This window comes from Pleurodeles waltl, chromosome 4_1 (assembly GCF_031143425.1).
Source record: "Pleurodeles waltl isolate 20211129_DDA chromosome 4_1, aPleWal1.hap1.20221129, whole genome shotgun sequence".
Taxonomy (NCBI): domain Eukaryota; kingdom Metazoa; phylum Chordata; class Amphibia; order Caudata; family Salamandridae; genus Pleurodeles; species Pleurodeles waltl.
In genome coordinates this window covers 149,307,837-149,326,734 of record NC_090442.1, presented here as the reverse complement: position 1 = coordinate 149,326,734, position 18,898 = coordinate 149,307,837, and positions in this window count along the sequence as shown.

Sequence of the window (18,898 nt, the reverse complement as noted above, 5' to 3'; positions counted from 1 at the left end):
TTAGATTTTGTGGCCGCCAATGGTGTTTTGACGGTCGGATATATTTGCTGCCTCAGCCCAGTCAAATCCAGTATTTTTTCTGAAAGTTAAATGCCTTTACAACGTTGTCCCTCAGAAAGTGTGTTTAGTGTGCCAAAAGGCTTTACGTTAGACAGACCTTCTTGCACTCTTAGAGTGAGACCTTCCCCGGCAAGCCTTATTACCTTAAACTGGGCCTCTCAAGATGGACAGAATTACCCACCTGTTTCCTACTTCTGGTAAAGTTTGTTCTATTTACTCTTTCACAACCCAAGTCTCCTACAGGGTCCAGTCCGCAGTTGTCAGTTAGAAGCTCTTGGAGTCAGGAATGCGTGATCTAGAGTTCAGTAGGCAACATATTCCATAACAAAACAAACCCTCAGTCTATTCTCTTAAAAGGAGCCACACACACTGGAAAGGTAGGAACATAAATTTATTCATTCATCAAATCAACTATATTGGCAGCCACTGTCAACTAGAATACTCCTTCAGATCAGAATTCCAAGTAGTGAACTTACACAACACTGCACCCCAACATTCTAAACAGTCCCTAACCCATCACACCCCAATTTCTTCAGAAAATGCTGCCAAATATAATAACAGTTAATAAACAAAGTAAATAAAACAACTGGAACATTACACCATCTGGGCATAAATATCCCCATGAGTGTATTGGGGTGCAAAAGAAACACTGTTATATGGGTTATGTTACACAGAACCTATAGTAGAGCAGAATATTAACAAAACACAACCCTTAGGACATATTATAATCTTTAACCCCTTCCCCGCCACGGACGTAATGGTTACGTCCATGGCAGCGCCCGTGTGGCGCCATGGACGTAACCATTACGTCCTGAATGCTGCCCTCGGGAGAAGCGCTAGCGCTCCTCCCGAGGGCCGCCCCCCCACCCCCCTAGGTCAGGGCTGACAGGGGAATCCCTTCCCCTTCAACCCCCGACCCCCCCTCACCCCCCCTGTGACGTCAGCGCGCGAGCGCGCGCTGACAATCACACAACCTCCCCCATCGCGCTGGAAGCAGAGCTTCCAGCGCGATCGAAAGAGAAATGCTCAGCATTTCTCTTTCGATCACGCGGGGGAGGCCCGGAGGGGCTTCAAAGGGAAGGAAATGTATTTCCTTCCCTTTGAAGTCTCTCCGAGGGTTTCAAAAGCCGGATTGCTTGCAATCCGGCTTTTGAAACCCCACTAGACACCAGGGATTTTTTTTTTTTTTAATATGAAATTGACAGAAGGGAGCGACCCCTTGGGCAAGGGTCGCTCCCAGGGGGTCATTTTTTTTTAAGGCCTTTTCTGCCCCCCCTGGGGGCAGATCGGCCTATTATTAGGCCGATCTGCCCCCAGTGGGGGCAGAAACCTCTAGACACCAGGGATACTTTTTTAATTTTTTTTTTATTTATTTGTTTTCTTTTGTTTTTTAGGTGTGGGATGCGACCCCTTAGGCAAGGGTCGCTCCCATAGGGGGAAATTATATTTAGGCCATTTCTGCCACCTTTGGGGGCAGATTGGCTTATTTTTATGAGGCCAATCTGCCCCCAAGGGGGGCAGAAACCACTAGACACCAGGGAGTTTTTTTTGTTTGTTTGTTTTTCACGTAAGGGGAGCGACCCCTTAGGCAAGGGTCGTTCCCTTGGGGGGCAAATTTATTTTAGGCCATTTCTGCCCCCCATGGGGGCAGATCAGCCTATTTTTATTAGGCCGATCTGCCCCCACGGGGGGCAGAAACCACTAGGCACCAGGGATTTTTGTTGTTGTTGTGTTTTACAGATGGGGAGCGTCCCCTTAGGCAAGGGTCGCTCCCCTGGAGGGGCAAATTGTATTTAGGCCATGCCTGCCCGCTTTGGGGGCAGATCGGCCGATTTTAGGTCCACTAGGCACCAGGGATCTTTTTTTTGCGCCGTCACGCAAGGGGAGCGACCTTGTAGGCAAGGGTCGCTCCCCGGGGGGGGGGTGAGGGGGGCAAATTTATTTTAGGCCATTTCTGCCCCCCCTGGGGGCAGATCGGCCTATTAGTATTAGGCCGATCTGCCCACAGGGGGGGCAGAAACCTCTAGGCGCCAGGGCACATTTTTTTTTGTGTGGGTTTTTTTTTTTTTTGTTTGTTTTTTTAGAGATGGGGAGCGACGCATTAGGCAAGGGTCGCTCCCCTGGGGGGCAAATTGTATTTAGACCATTTCTGCCCCCCTTGGGGGCAGATTGGCCGATTGTAGGTCAATCTGCCCCCAAGGGGGGCAGAAACCACTAGGCACCAGGGATCTTTTTTTTGCGCCGTCACGCAAGGGGAGCGACCTTGCAGGCAAAGGTCGCTCCCCGGGGGGGGTGGGGTGGCAAATTTATTTTAGGCCATTTCTGCCCCCCTGGGGGCAGATCGGCCTATTGGTATTAGGCCGATCTGCCCCCGGGGGGGGCAGAAACCTGTAGGCGCCAGGGCAATTTTTTTTTTGTGTGGGTTTTTTTTTTGTTTGTTTGTTTTTTTAGAGATGGGGAGCGACGCATTAGGCAAGGGTCGCTCCCATGGGGGGCAAATTGTATTTAGACCATTTCTGCCCCCCTTGGAGGCAGATTGGCCGATTGTAGGTCAATCTGCCCCCAAGGGGGGCAGAAACCACTAGGCACCAGGGATCTTTTTTTTGCGCCGTCACGCAAGGGGAGCGACCTTGCAGGCAAGGGTCGCTCCCCGGGGGTGTTGGGGGGGCAAATTTATTTTAGGCCATTTCTGCCCCCCCCTGGGGGCAGATCGGCCTATTGGTATTAGGCCGATCTGCCCCCGGGGGGGGCAGAAACCTCTAGGCGCCAGGGCAAATTTTTTTTTTTGTGGTTTTTTGTTTGTTTGTTTGTTTGTTTTTGTAGAGATGGGGAGCGACCCATTAGGCAAGGGTCGCTCCCCTGGGGGGCAAATTGTATTTAGACCATTTCTGCCCCCCTTGGGGGCAGATTGGCCGATTGTAGGTCAATCTGCCCCCAAGGGGGGCAGAAACCACTAGGCACCAAGGATTTTTTTTTTGGCACCAATGTCACGCAAGGGGGGGCGACCCCATAGGCAAGGGTCGCTCCCGGGGGGGCAGGGGGGTTGGGGGGTGGGGGACAAATTTATTTTAGGCCATTTCTGCCCCCCCTGGGCCCGGCTGAGCTAGAGGCCAAAATCCACAGGTAGGCACTGTTTTCTATGAAAAAATGTGATGTGTCCACGTTGTGTTTTGGGCCATTTCCTGTTGCGGGCGCTAGGCCTACCCACACCAGTGAGGTATCATTTTTATCGGGAGACTTGGGGGAACGCTAGGTGGAAGGAAATTTGTGGCTCCTCTCAGATTCCAGAACTTTCTGTCACTGAAATGTGAGGAAAACATGTTTTTTTAGCCAAATTTTGAGGTTTGCAAAGGATTCTGGGTAACAGAACCTGGTCAGAGCCCCACAATTCACCCCATCTTGGATTCCCCTGGGTTTCTAGTTTTCAAAAATGCGCTGGTTTGCTAGGTTTCCCCAGGTGCCGGCTGAGCTAGAGGCCAAAATCCACAGGTAGGCCCTGTTTTCTATGAAAAAATGTGATGTGTCCAGGTTGTGTTTTGGGCCATTTCCTGTCGCGGGCGCTAGGCCTACCCACACAAGTGAGGTATCATTTTTATCGGGAGACTTGGGGGAACGCTGGGTGGAAGGAAATGTGTGGCTCCTCTTAGATTCCAGAACTTTCTGTCACCGAAATGTGAGGAACATGTGTTTTTTTAGCCAAATTTTGAGGTTTGCAAAGGATTCTGGGTAACAGAACCTGGTCCGAGCCCCGCAAGTCACCCCTCCTTGGATTCCCCTAGGTCTTTAGTTTTCAGAAATGCACAGGTTTGGTAGGTTTCCCTAGGTGCCGGCTGAGCTAGAGGCCAAAATCTACAGGTAGGCACTTCGCAAAAAACACCTCTGTTTTTTTCCAAAATTTAGGATGTGTCCATGTTGCGCTTTGGGGTGTTTCCTGTCGCCGGCACTAGGCCTACCCACACAAGTGAGGTATCATTTTTATCGGGAGACTTGGGGGAACGCTGGGTGGAAGGAAATTTGTGGCTCTTCTCAGATTCCAGAACTTTCGGGCACAGAAATGTGAGGAACATGTGTTTTTTTAGCCAAATTTTGAGGTTTGCAAAGGATTCTGGGTAACAGAACCTGGTCCGAGCCCCGCAAGTCACCCCTCCTTGGATTCCCCTAGGTCTCTAGTTTTCAGAAATGCACAGGTTTGGTAGGTTTCCCTAGGTGCCGGCTGAGCTAGAGGCCAAAATCTACAGGTAGGCACTTTGCAAAAATCACCTCTGTTGTCTTCCAAAAATTTGGATGTGTCCACGTTGCGCTTTGGGGCGTTTCCTGTCGCGGGCGCTAGGCCTACCCACGCAAGTGAGGTATCATTTGTATCGGGAGACTTGGGGGAACGCTGGGTGGAAGGAAATTTGTAGCTCCTCTCAGATTCCAGAACTTTCTGCCACAGAAATGTGAGGAACATGTGTTTTTTTAGCCAAATCTTGAGGTTTGCAAAGGATTCTGGGTAACAGAACCTGGTCCGAACCCCGCAAGTCACCCCTCCTTGGATTCCCCTATGTCTCTAGTTTTCAGAAATGCACAGGTTTGGTAGGTTTACCTAGGTGCCGGCTGAGCTAGAGGCCAAAATCTACAGTTAGGCACTTCGCAAAAAACACCTCTGTTTTTTTCCAAAATTTAGGATGTGTCCACGTTGCGCTTTGGGGTGTTTCCTGTCGCCGGCGCTAGGCCTACCCACGCAAGTGAGGTATCATTTTTATCGCGAGACTTGGGGGAACGCTGGGTGCAAGGAAATTTGTAGCTCCTCTCAGATTCCAGAACTTTCTGCCACAGAAATGTGAGGAACATGTGTTTTTTTAGCCAAATTTTGAGGTTTGCAAAGGATTCTGGGTAACAGAACCTGGTCCGAGCCCCGCAAGTCACCCCTCCTTGGATTCCCCTAGGTCTCTAGTTTTCAGAAATGCACAGGTTTGGTAGGTTTCCCTAGGTGCCGGCTGAGCTAGAGGCCAAAATCTACAGGTAGGCACTTCGCAAAAAACACCTATGTTTTTTTCCAAAATTTAGGATGTGTCCACGTTGCGCTTTGGGGTGTTTCCTGTCGCCGGCACTAGGCCTACCCACACAAGTGAGGTATCATTTTTATCGGGAGACTTGGAGCAACGCTGGGTGGAAGGAAATTTGTGGCTCCTCTCAGATTCCAGAACTTTCGGACACAGAAATGTGAGGAACATGTGTTTTTTTAGCCAAATTTTGAGGTTTGCAAAGGATTCTGGGTAACAGAACCTGGTCCGAGCCCCGCAAGTCACCCCTCCTTGGATTCCCCTAGGTCTCTAGTTTTCAGAAATGCACAGGTTTGGTAGGTTTCCCTAGGTGCCGGCTGAGCTAGAGGCCAAAATCTACAGGTAGGCACTTCGCAAAAATTACCTCTGTTGTCTTCCAAAAATTTGGATGTGTCCACGTTGCGCTTTGGGGCGTTTCCTGTCGCGGGCGCTAGGCCTACCCACACAAGTGAGGTATCATTTTTATCGGGAGACTTGGGGGAACGCTGGGTGAAAGGAAATTTGTGGCTCCTCTCAGATTCCAGATCTTTCTGCCACAGAAATGTGAGGAACATGTGTTTTTTTTGCCAAATTTTGAGGTTTGCAAAGGATTCTGGGTAACAGAACCTGGTCAGAGCCCCACAATTCACCCCATCTTGGATTCCCCTGGGTTTCTAGTTTTCAAAAATGCGCTGGTTTGCTAGGTTTCCCCAGGTGCCAGCTGAGCTAGAGGCCAAAATCTACAGGTACACACTTCGCAAAAATCACCTCTGTTGTCTTCCAAAAATTTGGATGTGTCCACGTTACGCTTTGGGGCGTTTCCTGTCGCGGGCGCTAGGCCTACCCACACAAGTGAGGTATCATTTTTATCGGGAGACTTGGGGGAACGCTAGGTGGAAGGAAATTTGTGGCTCCTCTCAGATTCCAGAACTTTCTGTCACTGAAATGTGAGGAAAACATGTTTTTTTAGCCAAATTTTGAGGTTTGCAAAGGATTCTGGGTAACAGAACCTGGTCAGAGCCCCACAATTCACCCCATCTTGGATTCCCCTGGGTTTCTAGTTTTCAAAAATGCGCTGGTTTGCTAGGTTTCCCCAGGTGCCGGCTGAGCTAGAGGCCAAAATCCACAGGTAGGCCCTGTTTTCTATGAAAAAATGTGATGTGTCCAGGTTGTGTTTTGGGCCATTTCCTGTCGCGGGCGCTAGGCCTACCCACACAAGTGAGGTATCATTTTTATCGGGAGACTTGGGGGAACGCTGGGTGGAAGGAAATGTGTGGCTCCTCTTAGATTCCAGAACTTTCTGTCACCGAAATGTGAGGAACATGTGTTTTTTTAGCCAAATTTTTAGGTTTGCAAAGGATTCTGGGTAACAGAACCTGGTCCGAGCCCCGCAAGTCACCCCTCCTTGGATTCCCCTAGGTCTTTAGTTTTCAGAAATGCACAGGTTTGGTAGGTTTCCCTAGGTGCCGGCTGAGCTAGAGGCCAAAATCTACAGGTAGGCACTTCGCAAAAAACACCTCTGTTTTTTTCCAAAATTTAGGATGTGTCCACGTTGCGCTTTGGGGTGTTTCCTGTCGCCGGCACTAGGCCTACCCACACAAGTGAGGTATCATTTTTATCGGGAGACTTGGGGGAACGCTGGGTGGAAGGAAATTTGTGGCTCTTCTCAGATTCCAGAACTTTCGGGCACAGAAATGTGAGGAACATGTGTTTTTTTAGCCAAATTTTGAGGTTTGCAAAGGATTCTGGGTAACAGAACCTGGTCTGAGCCCCGCAAGTCACCCCTCCTTGGATTCCCCTAGGTCTCTAGTTTTCAGAAATGCACAGGTTTGGTAGGTTTCCCTAGGTGCCGGCTGAGCTAGAGGCCAAAATCTACAGGTAGGCACTTCACAAAAATCACCTCTGTTGTCTTCCAAAAATTTGGATGTGTCCACGTTGCGCTTTGGGGCGTTTCCTGTCGCGGGCGCTAGGCCTACCCACGCAAGTGAGGTATCATTTGTATCGGGAGACTTGGGGGAACGCTGGGTGGAAGGAAATTTGTAGCTCCTCTCAGATTCCAGAACTTTCTGCCACAGAAATGTGAGGAACATGTGTTTTTTTAGCCAAATTTTGAGGTTTGCAAAGGATTCTGGGTAACAGAACCTGGTCCGAGCCCCGCAAGTCACCCCTCCTTGGATTCCCCTAGGTCTCTAGTTTTCAGAAATGCACAGGTTTGGTAGGTTTACCTAGGTGCCGGCTGAGCTAGAGGCCAAAATCTACAGTTAGGCACTTCGCAAAAAACACCTCTGTTTTTTTCCAAAATTTAGGATGTGTCCACGTTGTGCTTTGGGGTGTTTCCTGTCGCCGGCGCTAGGCCTACCCATGCAAGTGAGGTATCATTTTTATTGGGAGACTTGGGGGAACGCTGGGTGGAAGGAAATTTGTAGCTCCTCTCAGATTCCAGAACTTTCTGCCACAGAAATGTGAGGAACATGTGTTTTTTTAGCCAAATTTTGAGGTTTGCAAAGGATTCTGGGTAACAGAACCTGGTCCGAGCCCCGCAAGTCACCCCTCCTTGGATTCCCCTAGGTCTCTAGTTTTCAGAAATGCACAGGTTTGGTAGGTTTCCCTAGGTGCCGGCTGAGCTAGAGGCCAAAATCTACAGGTAGGCACTTCGCAAAAAACACCTATGTTTTTTTCCAAAATTTAGGATGTGTCCACGTTGCGCTTTGGGGTGTTTCCTGTCGCCGGCACTAGGCCTACCCACACAAGTGAGGTATCATTTTTATCCGGAGACTTGGGGCAACGCTGGGTGGAAGGAAATTTGTGGCTCCTCTCAGATTCCAGAACTTTCGGACACAGAAATGTGAGGAACATGTGTTTTTTTAGCCAAATTTTGAGGTTTGCAAAGGATTCTGGGTAACAGAACCTGGTCCGAGCCCCGCAAGTCACCCCTCCTTGGATTCCCCTAGGTCTCTAGTTTTCAGAAATGCACAGGTTTGGTAGGTTTACCTAGGTGCCGGCTGAGCTAGAGGCCAAAATCTACAGTTAGGCACTTCGCAAAAAACACCTCTGTTTTTTTCCAAAATTTAGGATGTGTCCACGTTGCGCTTTGGGGTGTTTCCTGTCGCCGGCGCTAGGCCTACCCATGCAAGTGAGGTATCATTTTTATCGGGAGACTTGGGGGAACGCTGGGTGGAAGGAAATTTGTAGCTCCTCTCAGATTCCAGAACTTTCTGCCACAGAAATGTGAGGAACATGTGTTTTTTTAGCCAAATTTTGAGGTTTGCAAAGGATTCTGGGTAACAGAACCTGGTCCGAGCCCCGCAAGTCACCCCTCCTTGGATTCCCCTAGGTCTCTAGTTTTCAGAAATGCACAGGTTTGGTAGGTTTCCCTAGGTGCCGGCTGAGCTAGAGGCCAAAATCTACAGGTAGGCACTTCGCAAAAAACACCTATGTTTTTTTCCAAAATTTAGGATGTGTCCACGTTGCGCTTTGGGGTGTTTCCTGTCGCCGGCACTAGGCCTACCCACACAAGTGAGGTATCATTTTTATCCGGAGACTTGGGGCAACGCTGGGTGGAAGGAAATTTGTGGCTCCTCTCAGATTCCAGAACTTTCGGACACAGAAATGTGAGGAACATGTGTTTTTTTAGCCAAATTTTGAGGTTTGCAAAGGATTCTGGGTAACAGAACCTGGTCCGAGCCCCGCAAGTCACCCCTCCTTGGATTCCCCTAGGTCTCTAGTTTTCAGAAATGCACAGGTTTGGTAGGTTTCCATAGGTGCCGGCTGAGCTAGAGGCCAAAATCTACAGGTAGGCACTTCGCAAAAATCACCTCTGTTGTCTTCCAAAAATTTGGATGTGTCCACGTTGCGCTTTGGGGCGTTTCCTGTCGCGGGCGCTAGGCCTACCCACACAAGTGAGGTATCATTTTTATCGGGAGACTTGGGGGAACGCTGGGTGAAAGGAAATTTGTGGCTCCTCTCAGATTCCAGATCTTTCTGCCACATAAATGTGAGGAACATGTGTTTTTTTAGCCAAATTTTGAGGTTTGCAAAGGATTCTGGGTAACAGAACCTGGTCCGAGCCCCGCAAGTCACCCCTCCTTGGATTCCCCTAGGTCTCTAGTTTTCAGAAATGCACAGGTTTGGTAGGTTTCCATAGGTGCCGGCTGAGCTAGAGGCCAAAATCTACAGGTAGGCACTTCGCAAAAATCACCTCTGTTGTCTTCCAAAAATTTGGATGTGTCCACGTTGCGCTTTGGGGCGTTTCCTGTCGCGGGCGCTAGGCCTACCCACACAAGTGAGGTATCATTTTTATCGGGAGACTTGGGGGAACGCTGGGTGAAAGGAAATTTGTGGCTCCTCTCAGATTCCAGATCTTCCACAGAAATGTGAGGAACATGTGTTTTTTTAGCCAAATTTTGAGGTTTGCAAAGGATTCTGGGTAACAGAACCTGGTCCGAGCCCCGCAATTCACCCCTCCTTGGATTCCCCTAGGTCTCTCGTTTTCAGAAATGCACAGGTTTGGTAGGTTTCCCTAGGTGCCGGCTGAGCTAGAGGCCAAAATCTACAGGTAGGCACTTCGCAAAAAACACCTCTGTTGTCTTCCAAAAATTTGGATGTGTCCACGTTGCGCTTTGGGGCGTTTCCTGTCGCGGGCGCTAGGCCTACCCACACAAGTGAGGTATCATTTTTATCGGGAGACTTAGGGGAACATAGATTAGCAAAACAAGTGTTATTGCCCCTTGTCTTTCTCTACATTTTTTCCTTCCAAATATAGGAGAGTGTGTAAAAAAGACATCTATTTGAGAAAAGCCCTGTAATTCACATGCTAGTATGGTCACCCCAGAATTCAGAGATGTGCAAATAACCACTGCTCCTCAACACCTTATCTTGTGCCCTTTTTGGAAATACAAAGGTTTTCTTGATAGCAATTTTTTACTCTTTATATTTCAGCAAATGATTTGCTGTATACCCGGTATAGAATGAAAACGCACGTCAGGGTGCAGCTCATTTATTGGCTCTGGGTTCCTCAGGTTCTTGATGAACCTACAAGCCCTATATATCCCCGCAACCAGAGGAGTCCAGCAGACGTAACGGTATATTGCTTTCGATAATCTGACATTGCAGGGAAAAGTTACAGAGTAAAACGTAGAGAAACATTTATGTTTTTTTCACCTAAATTTCAATATTTTTATTTTTCAGTTGTTATTTTCTGTAGGAAACCCTTGTAGGATCTACACAAATGACCCCTTGCTGAATTCAGAATTTTTTTTACGTTTCAGAAATGTTTAGGTTTCTCTGGATCCAGCATTGGTTTCATGCCCATTTCTGTCATTGACTGGAAGGAGGCTGAAAGCACAAAAAATTGCAAAAATGGGGTATGTCCCAGAAAAATGCCAAAATTGTATTGAAAAATTGGGTTTTCTGATTCAAGTCTGCCTGTTCCTGAAAGCTGGGAAGCTGCTGAGTTTAGCACCGCAAACCCTTTGTTGATGCCATTTTCAGGGGAAAAACCACAAGCCTTCTTCTGCAGCCACTTTTTCCAATTTTTTTGAAAAAAACAAAATTTTCCCGGTATTTTGGCCAATTTCTTGGCCTCTTTCAGGGGAACCCACAAAGTCTGGGTACCTCCAGAATCCCTAGGATGTTGGAAAAAAAGGACGCAAATTTGGCTTGGTTAGCTTATGTGGACAAAAAGTTATGCGGGCCTAAGCTCGAACTGCCCCAAATAGGCAAAGAAAGTCCTGGCACAGGAGGGGGAAAAGGCCTGGCAGCGAAGGGGTTAAAATGAACAAGTCTTGTTTTTGTTGTACACAAAACCTCCTATTAGAACCATATTCTCCCAAATCAGAATTGGCATCCACATCCATCTTCTTGCATACATGTTCACATTTTGACTCACGTACAAGTGATTCAAAGCACTTATTCCACACCTTTCCATTCTCCAGCACAACCACATGATATTTTATTTCCTTCACCCAAATAGGTGCTGAAAAATGTGAAAATCCTATATGGATGTGACCTGGTTTCTCGATCCTTACCGAGTATCCAACTCGAATGGTAAAATTCTTATGTTGGTCATCCTCCGTACTATACTTCTTCTGTATTACAGATCTTAGATCTATCACACACAGCAGGTTCTCGGTATTAACAGATTCCCTGCACATCCATTCTTTATTCATTTTGGACCCAGCCATTCTCCTGTTAGGCAGAGGAAAAGGAGACACTGCATACTAATGTGAGGGTGTGTTCTCATGGCACATAACATGTCATCTATCACGAACCTCCAATGCAAACCATTAATTAGTGCAAGTTGTAACTGATCCTTAACAACATGGTTTATTCTTTCAACTAAAACATTACTGTGGGGATGGTGAGTTTCTAAATGCTTTGTGCAGGCAAATTCCAGAAACTCTTTCATCTCTTTGAACATTAACTGGGTGCTGTTATCTGTCACCAATTATTCCGGAAACCCTACTTTTACTTCTGATGGTGCTCAGGGCCCATATACTTGCATCACTTCTTCCGACAGACCTTTTTAGAAGTCCTGAGGAGTAAAGGGGAACTAAAATTAAATCTTCACATCAAATAACAGTGTAACCTATTTCATCATACATTAAATCCAGGAGAAAGAGGATAAAGTTCAAAAGTTTTTACAAATTAAGAGCCATCATGATATAAATGAATCTCAAGAACATGCTGTACAAATACAGAATCATCAAAGGTGAAGTGAAGCATTGAATAAAGTTGAATCGTACGAGGATAACACATACAAGAATTTCAGTTAGAGCAATACAAAAAATGAGAACTAGTCTTGATCTTCTTGTTTAATCATTGGAGCACATAAGTTAACCTAAATACCGTAAACTAGGCTAAAGGAAATCCAAATTGATTTCTTGGAAAATAAAGGAAAGTGTCAGCATATCAGAAACCTCAGCAGACGTTCGAATATAGAGATGTGTTACATAGCATAAAGCCACACAAAGGAATAAGAGTAGAGAGGTATGTCCCCCTCCAAGTGTCAAGGGAATCCGCTCTTATCAAAGGCTAAATCAAATCTGCCCTACTCTATCTACGTGTATACCAATTAAACCCACAGAACCTTTGAGAAATCCATTTCATCAACATCATTAGTTTTCCATCGCCATTGCACAGTTGAAATTGGCAACTCCGACCGAACCTCCCATCCCACGATTCGGACATCATGTCTGTCTTTGCTGGATACACAAACACAAGTCTTTCTCTTCTCAGTTCGTTAACACTCTTTTGTCCTTGCCAAAGTATGCTCCCATACCCCACTGTCTTTCACATAAAACATGCCTTTCATTAACTGTAGACTCAGACAAACACACCTGAAAAGAAAGAATATTGCAACACAAGCAAAACTCCACATTAAAGGTCAACAATAAGAATCAAACACTTCAGGCCTTTGGTTATGCTAACTTAATACAGCTTTGACTGCAAATTTCAGATAAATGATTATAAGTGCATCTTGCATTTATAAATGAATTGAGGAATTATAAATGAAACATGATTATGTATGGTTACATGATAATACCAAAGTAAAACTACATGAGTATAAATGTGTATACAAGTCAGCATGTTTAAATCATAAATTGGAACATACTTATATATAAACTTCTAATTCTCTACAGTGAATACACTTTCAATAATACAATTTAAATGCTCTACTTCACTTTACAAATTTTAAGACACACAATATATGAATTGTTGATTACATTATTATGTCACTCCTGTGACGCATGACGGTGCAACCAAAATTCTGCATTACCACTTCCTTCAAAAAGTTAATGACAACACCAGAATTTACATTTTCCATAAACTTCCCTGCGGACGACTTAGCCACATAACCAATCACAAGGACAAACTTTGATGTACTGCTCAACACTCCAACAGGATCAGATACATCAAATGCTACCCCGTGCCATGGTAAGTTATTGGTTACAACTGGAGTGACTGGAAAAGGGCACTTCACTTGCGATTTGTCACTGAAGGCACATGCACAACATTCACAGACATAACATTCCACAGCTGCATCCACTTTGGGCCACCAAAAATCTTCTCTCATCTTGTGCTTCATGGAATGGACACCAATGTTTTCTGAATGAGCTAAATCCAAATCCTTATATTGTATGCACCTTTACAATGCCAAATTTCCACACCTGCACATAATGACTCCAACAATGGATAGCTTTCCTTATTCATGTTTCTGGAATATCCTTATTGTCTGGCCAAACACTGGTGAAAAAACATGCCACTTCCTGGCTATCTTTGTTATCAGATAATACCCTCAACCATTCCTGTTGAGATAACTCTCCCTTTATTGTGCCATCAATTGAAGTTACTGCACACACCATTTTTAAATCATCTTTTTCTTCAAGTATGTTTGCACATGCCTTTAGCGGCAACCTGGACAAAAATCTGCCACAAAAGTCTTAAACCCCCAAATACTCCAGTTTGTAATGCAACCTATATTGCTATTTGGCATTACAGGGGTAGCTCTACCTCCACCTCTGCTGCTGAACAAATCACAATGACTTATGACATGTTCTCAAAACAAACGTGTTGCCCTGCGCAAAATGTTTAAAATATTAGATACCCCACCACAAATGGACTGCTTCTTTTTCACTAGTAGAGTATTTAACTTCAGGATCTTTTAGCGTTCTTGAAGCAAACCCAATGATCTCCTCACTACCATTGCTTTTTCTCTGCATACGTACTGCACCTAATCCTACGTAGCCTGCATCGGTGGATATAATGCACGGATCATTGATATTGAAAGGTTTGAGAGGTTGAGCACGTACAATCTCCTTTTTGATCAACTCAACATTCACATCACGTTACTCATCACACACATATTTTGTATTTCTCTTTAAAAGTCTGTGCAAACATGTCAGCAGAATTACTTATAAACTAACATATACTCTACCAGACCTAGAAAAGAATGAAGCTGATCCTTGTCTTTAGGTTTATTGGGATCCTGAGTTGCCTCTAAGATCTTAATTTCGGGTTCAACACTCCTCATAAATACATGATGACCGAAATAGTCCACTCCTTCCTGGAAAAACTTGCACTTATCTTTCCTCAATGTCAACTCACTGGACTTTATGAGTCAAAAACAAACCTCAGCCTGCTGTGATGCTTAACCTCCATTTTGCCAAATATTAAAATGTCTTCCTGGAAATATGTGATCCCCGAGGTGTTTTTAAACAAATTAATCATAGACCTTTGGAACACCACAGATGCTGATGCCAATTCAAATGACACACCAACATAGCAATATGCTTCTTCAGGTGTTACAAATGATGTGAGAGGTCCGGAACCAATGTTTAACTCAACCTGACAGCAGGCCTCAGACATATCTAAACAAGTGAAAAAAAACACCTAACGTTGCCTGCTCCTCATTAGTATTAGGCAGAGGTTGTCAATCACTCCATATATTGGAATTTAAATCCCACAAATCAATGCAAAATCTAAAAGACTTGTCTGCTGTACATGCAAGCCACTTCAACTCCTCAATGGGCTCTATAACACCCATTTGACATACGCTTTCCAATTCTAATTTCAATTCATGTCACAGACCTAATGGTACTTCGTGCGCTTTGTTGCCCACAGCTTGCACATTGTCCTTTTGAACTATACAGTGTTGGAAGCCCTTCAATTTTCCCAACACTCAGTTTGCACACATGTGCAAAGTGACCTTTCTTATCAAACTTGAGACTAATCTAACAGCAGTACAAACGTTTGCCTTTCCTAGGTGTGACTTATTGTTACAATAAAAACACACAATATCATTCCTTTCTCTGTTATTTTTTAGACGAGGCAATTTCAGAAATCTGATAAACTTTACTTCTCCCAGGTAGGTGTTTTGCATTTTGTTTCGAAAGTTACTTAACATCACAAGATCTAGCATGGTCATTTATTTCTTTCATACAGAATTGAGCATGTTCGCTACTCCTTGCTAAAAACAAAGCTATTTATAAAGCAGGGTCCTCAGTGGATAAAAGTTTCTTCTGAATTGTTTTAGTATTCATTCTCTCAATAAGCTGATCACGAATAAGTTCATCTCTAATTTCCCTACAGTTGCAGATTGCTGCACGTGTTCTAAGAGCAACAACAAAATCATCAATCAACTCTCCAGGAACTTCAGCACATTGTAACATTTTGTGCTGCTCCAGCACTATGTTCTTTTTATGATTGAGGGACAGATTTATGCTGGCCATGCGCAGTTCCAATGCCACATTAGAGTCATATTTTTTACACTAATGTGGCATTGGAAGGGGAAAAACGCCTGCCACATTTACAAAGTGGTGCAATGCCTGGCGGCAGGCGTAATGTATACAAGGGGGGCATTCTGGTGCCTATTATATTTATTAATTGTTCAAGTGTTTACGTTGCTTTTATTTGTATATCTTGGGCCCGTGGAGCGGAAGCGGGGATCGAGCGGCGCTTGCGAGAGGAATCCTCCTCTCTTTATAGTGCACACGTTCATGATCACACGTGACCAATCCTTGCAATGGTTTCGGATCGGCTACATCTGGTGCTTTGTTGTTTCACCACCCAGTCTCCGTAGCGTTTTTAGGGACGCTCTGTGGCTGCAGGCTGTGTACATTTAATTCTTTCCTGGCCTCCTGTGGAGGCCAAACGAGCATTGCCAAGAGGACTGTGTCCTCTTTTTATGTCGATGGACGCTCATGCACGCGAGACGGTTTCGGGCTCAGATTGGTGTTGGTGATCAGCTAGAACGCAGCACTCGTGCAATTAAGTGTGCATATCCCCCAGAACACCTGATGGGGTGTAAAAACGTACAAGGGCCTTGCCCTAGGGGAATATTAAGCAGGTGCTCCCTCCACCTTCAAATTTGGGCCATAATAATTTTTCCTTTTTTGAGTTAGGAGTTTTTCCTTTGGTTACCTGCTGGGCTGATTCCCCCCCTTTGAAATCCTTCACATCCTCTAGCTTTTTTAAGCATGGCGTATTACGCAGAAGAGGACGAATTTTACCAAGAGGAGGCAGAAGTGCCTTTTGCACATCAGATGGAGGAGAGATTGGTACAGGCCCTGGGTCATCATGTACAGGACTCTGTTAATCAAGCTTTAATAAAGGCTTTAAAGACTTTCATGCAAACCTTAGTGAGGTATGGGCAAAGAGAATTGATGGGGCGTCCTCCCGTTGAGCCATTGCATAGAGAAAGTATATCTGATGATGCGAACTTTGTCCCGAGAGCTTCTGGGGGACATTTATCCTTGGCGGAGATTTTGACTCAAATGGCTACCTCAGTGCTCAATGACCATGAATAAGGGCATGGGGTGTCCTTGGGTGAAGAGATTTTTCCAACCCATTCAGTTCCTCGGACTGGGGAATCCCAATCTTCTGACCCTCATTCCTCTGACTCGGACCAGACTAAGAAACTGACCAAACGAAAGCGCAAGACCCACCATACCGTAACAGAGTCAGTGGTCCAACAGAATTTACTTCTTGAGCCTGAAGGTATAATTCACCCAAGATCTACTGAGTGGGTGCCAAGCATGGAAGTGGCCCATTATGTGCAGGAGAGACTGTGTGAAGGTTTTGACAAAGACGTGCGTAATAGGTTACGCTAGGAATTTTCTCATCCATCTTTAATGGGTAAGGTGGCCGACACCCCTGAACTGGATCCTAGTGTAGCCACATTCCTCAAGAAGTTTACTACAGATCTCAAGAAGGGCCTGGATCGGGCCTGGAGAGCTTGCCAGGACAAGCTCCTCGACATCTCAGGGCCCATTATGAAACTCCTGGAGCTAGCTGTGCAAGCGAACGAATCCAGTATGCCTTTGGACCCTGAAGCTATCTTAGAATGGACTCAGAGGGCTATATGTCTTCTAGGGTACGCCAACTGTGCCATGTCAACAGAACGACAGAAGTCGTTCATGATGTGCATAGACCCCAAATTAGCTGAACTAGCCCCTGCCGAGGCTGGAACATTTGCAAATGGTTTGCTCTTCAGTGATAAATTTGTAAAGGATCTGAGCAAGTACGTTTCCACCTTTTCTGCTCTTGACAAGGCTCAGTCCTCTATGAAGAGGATGTTTAGTGGTGGCCTTTTTACCAGGGCTGGGCGCTATTGGGGTTGAGTGCCAGGCCGAGGTTTTTATCAGACCTCCAGGATATTCCCAGAGAGGCCGGGGCTCTTACCAAGCTTAATTGGGATTCTACCCCTCCAGGAAAAGGAGAGGTCGTGGACGTGCCTATAGAGGCAGTGGACGAGGTGGTGCCAGTACCACAGATGTTACAGCGACACGTGAGAGTAATTCCCTTTTCAGAAGTTATTCTGGGGGGGAAGTTGAAATGGCATTTACCGTCATGGGAGTGCATTTCTCAAGACCAGTGGGTTTTACAGACTGATCAGGGATGCAGACTGGAATTTTACTCCCCTCCTAGACAGGAAGTAGTTCCTTTCCCGCTTCATTTTTCCCAAACAGAGAATGTTTTCATAGACAACGAAATTGTTGCGCTTGCCTGCAAACAGGCAATAGTCAAGACACTTCCCCATCCAGCAGGTTTTGCCAGTACAATCTTCTTGGTACAGAAAAAAGGAGGAGGTTCTCGTCTTGTTCTCAATCTAAAAGTCTTCAATTCTTGGATAGCTTACCGCCGTTTCAAAATGGAGGCTATACATCTCTTAAGAGATCTTTTGCAGGAAAGAGATTGGCTCATCCGCTTAGACCTCAAAGACGCCTAACTAACGGTGCCGATCTTTGCTCCACATCGCTGTTACCTATAATTTTGCTGGAGAAACCAATGGTACGAATTCAAAGTCCTTCCCTTCAGACTGTCTTCGGCCCCATGGTGTTTAACCAAATTACTGCATCCAGTAGTGCAATTCCTTTGAGAGCGAGGTGTTCGCCTCATCATTTACCTCAACGATATTCTGATCATGGCCCACACCAAAGAATTGGTTCTACTTCACCTTTCTTGGACTATTCAGATTCTGCAGGATCTAGGTTTCCTGATACATACTGACAAATCAATCATGACTCCCTCTCAATGTATAGAGTTCTTAGGTTTTCAAGTAGATTCCATCAGAGCAGAAATTAAAATTGCCTCTGGTGAAAGGAGCCTCAATCAAGAGAGAGTTACGGAGAGCCCTTGTCTCTCCTACTATATCATTGAGGATCCTTGCTCGCCTGGTGGGACTTCTTATTTCTTCCATCCAGGTGATTTTTCCGAGTCCCCTACATTATTGAGCCCTCCAACGTTTAAAGATCCTTCATCTTTGGAAAGGGGTGGATTAGTCAGAAAAGATCCTTCTGACAGAGGAAGCCAAGACGGAAATCATTTGGTGGCTGGACCTCATGTATGCGTGGAATGGCAAAGCTATTTTTGCATCCTCTCCGGAGGTGATAATAGAATCGGATGCCAATCAATGGGGATGGCGAGCTCATTGCGGCTTGGTGGAGATGGGGGCAGATGCTCCCCGGAGGAGTTGGGTCTCCGTATTAATTGTTTGGAACTTCTGGCGGGAGCCTTTGCGATTCGCTTCCTTTCTCCCCACAAAGCCAGTGGTTGCATACTGTTGCGTTTGGACAACATTTCGGCGGTGAGATATATAAATTGCCTAGGCGGGACCAGATCTCGCATGCTGGCAGGGATTGCCAAGGATTTTTGGCATTTTTGTCTCTGTCACCAGATTTCTGTGACAGCGGAGTACATTCCAGGGCGTTCCAATGTGGTCGCGGAATGGAACTCCCATTTTTTCAGAGAAGGCACCGATTGGAAACTGCACCAGTCAATTTTTATCAATCTGAAGAGGCCCTGGGGTGAGTGTT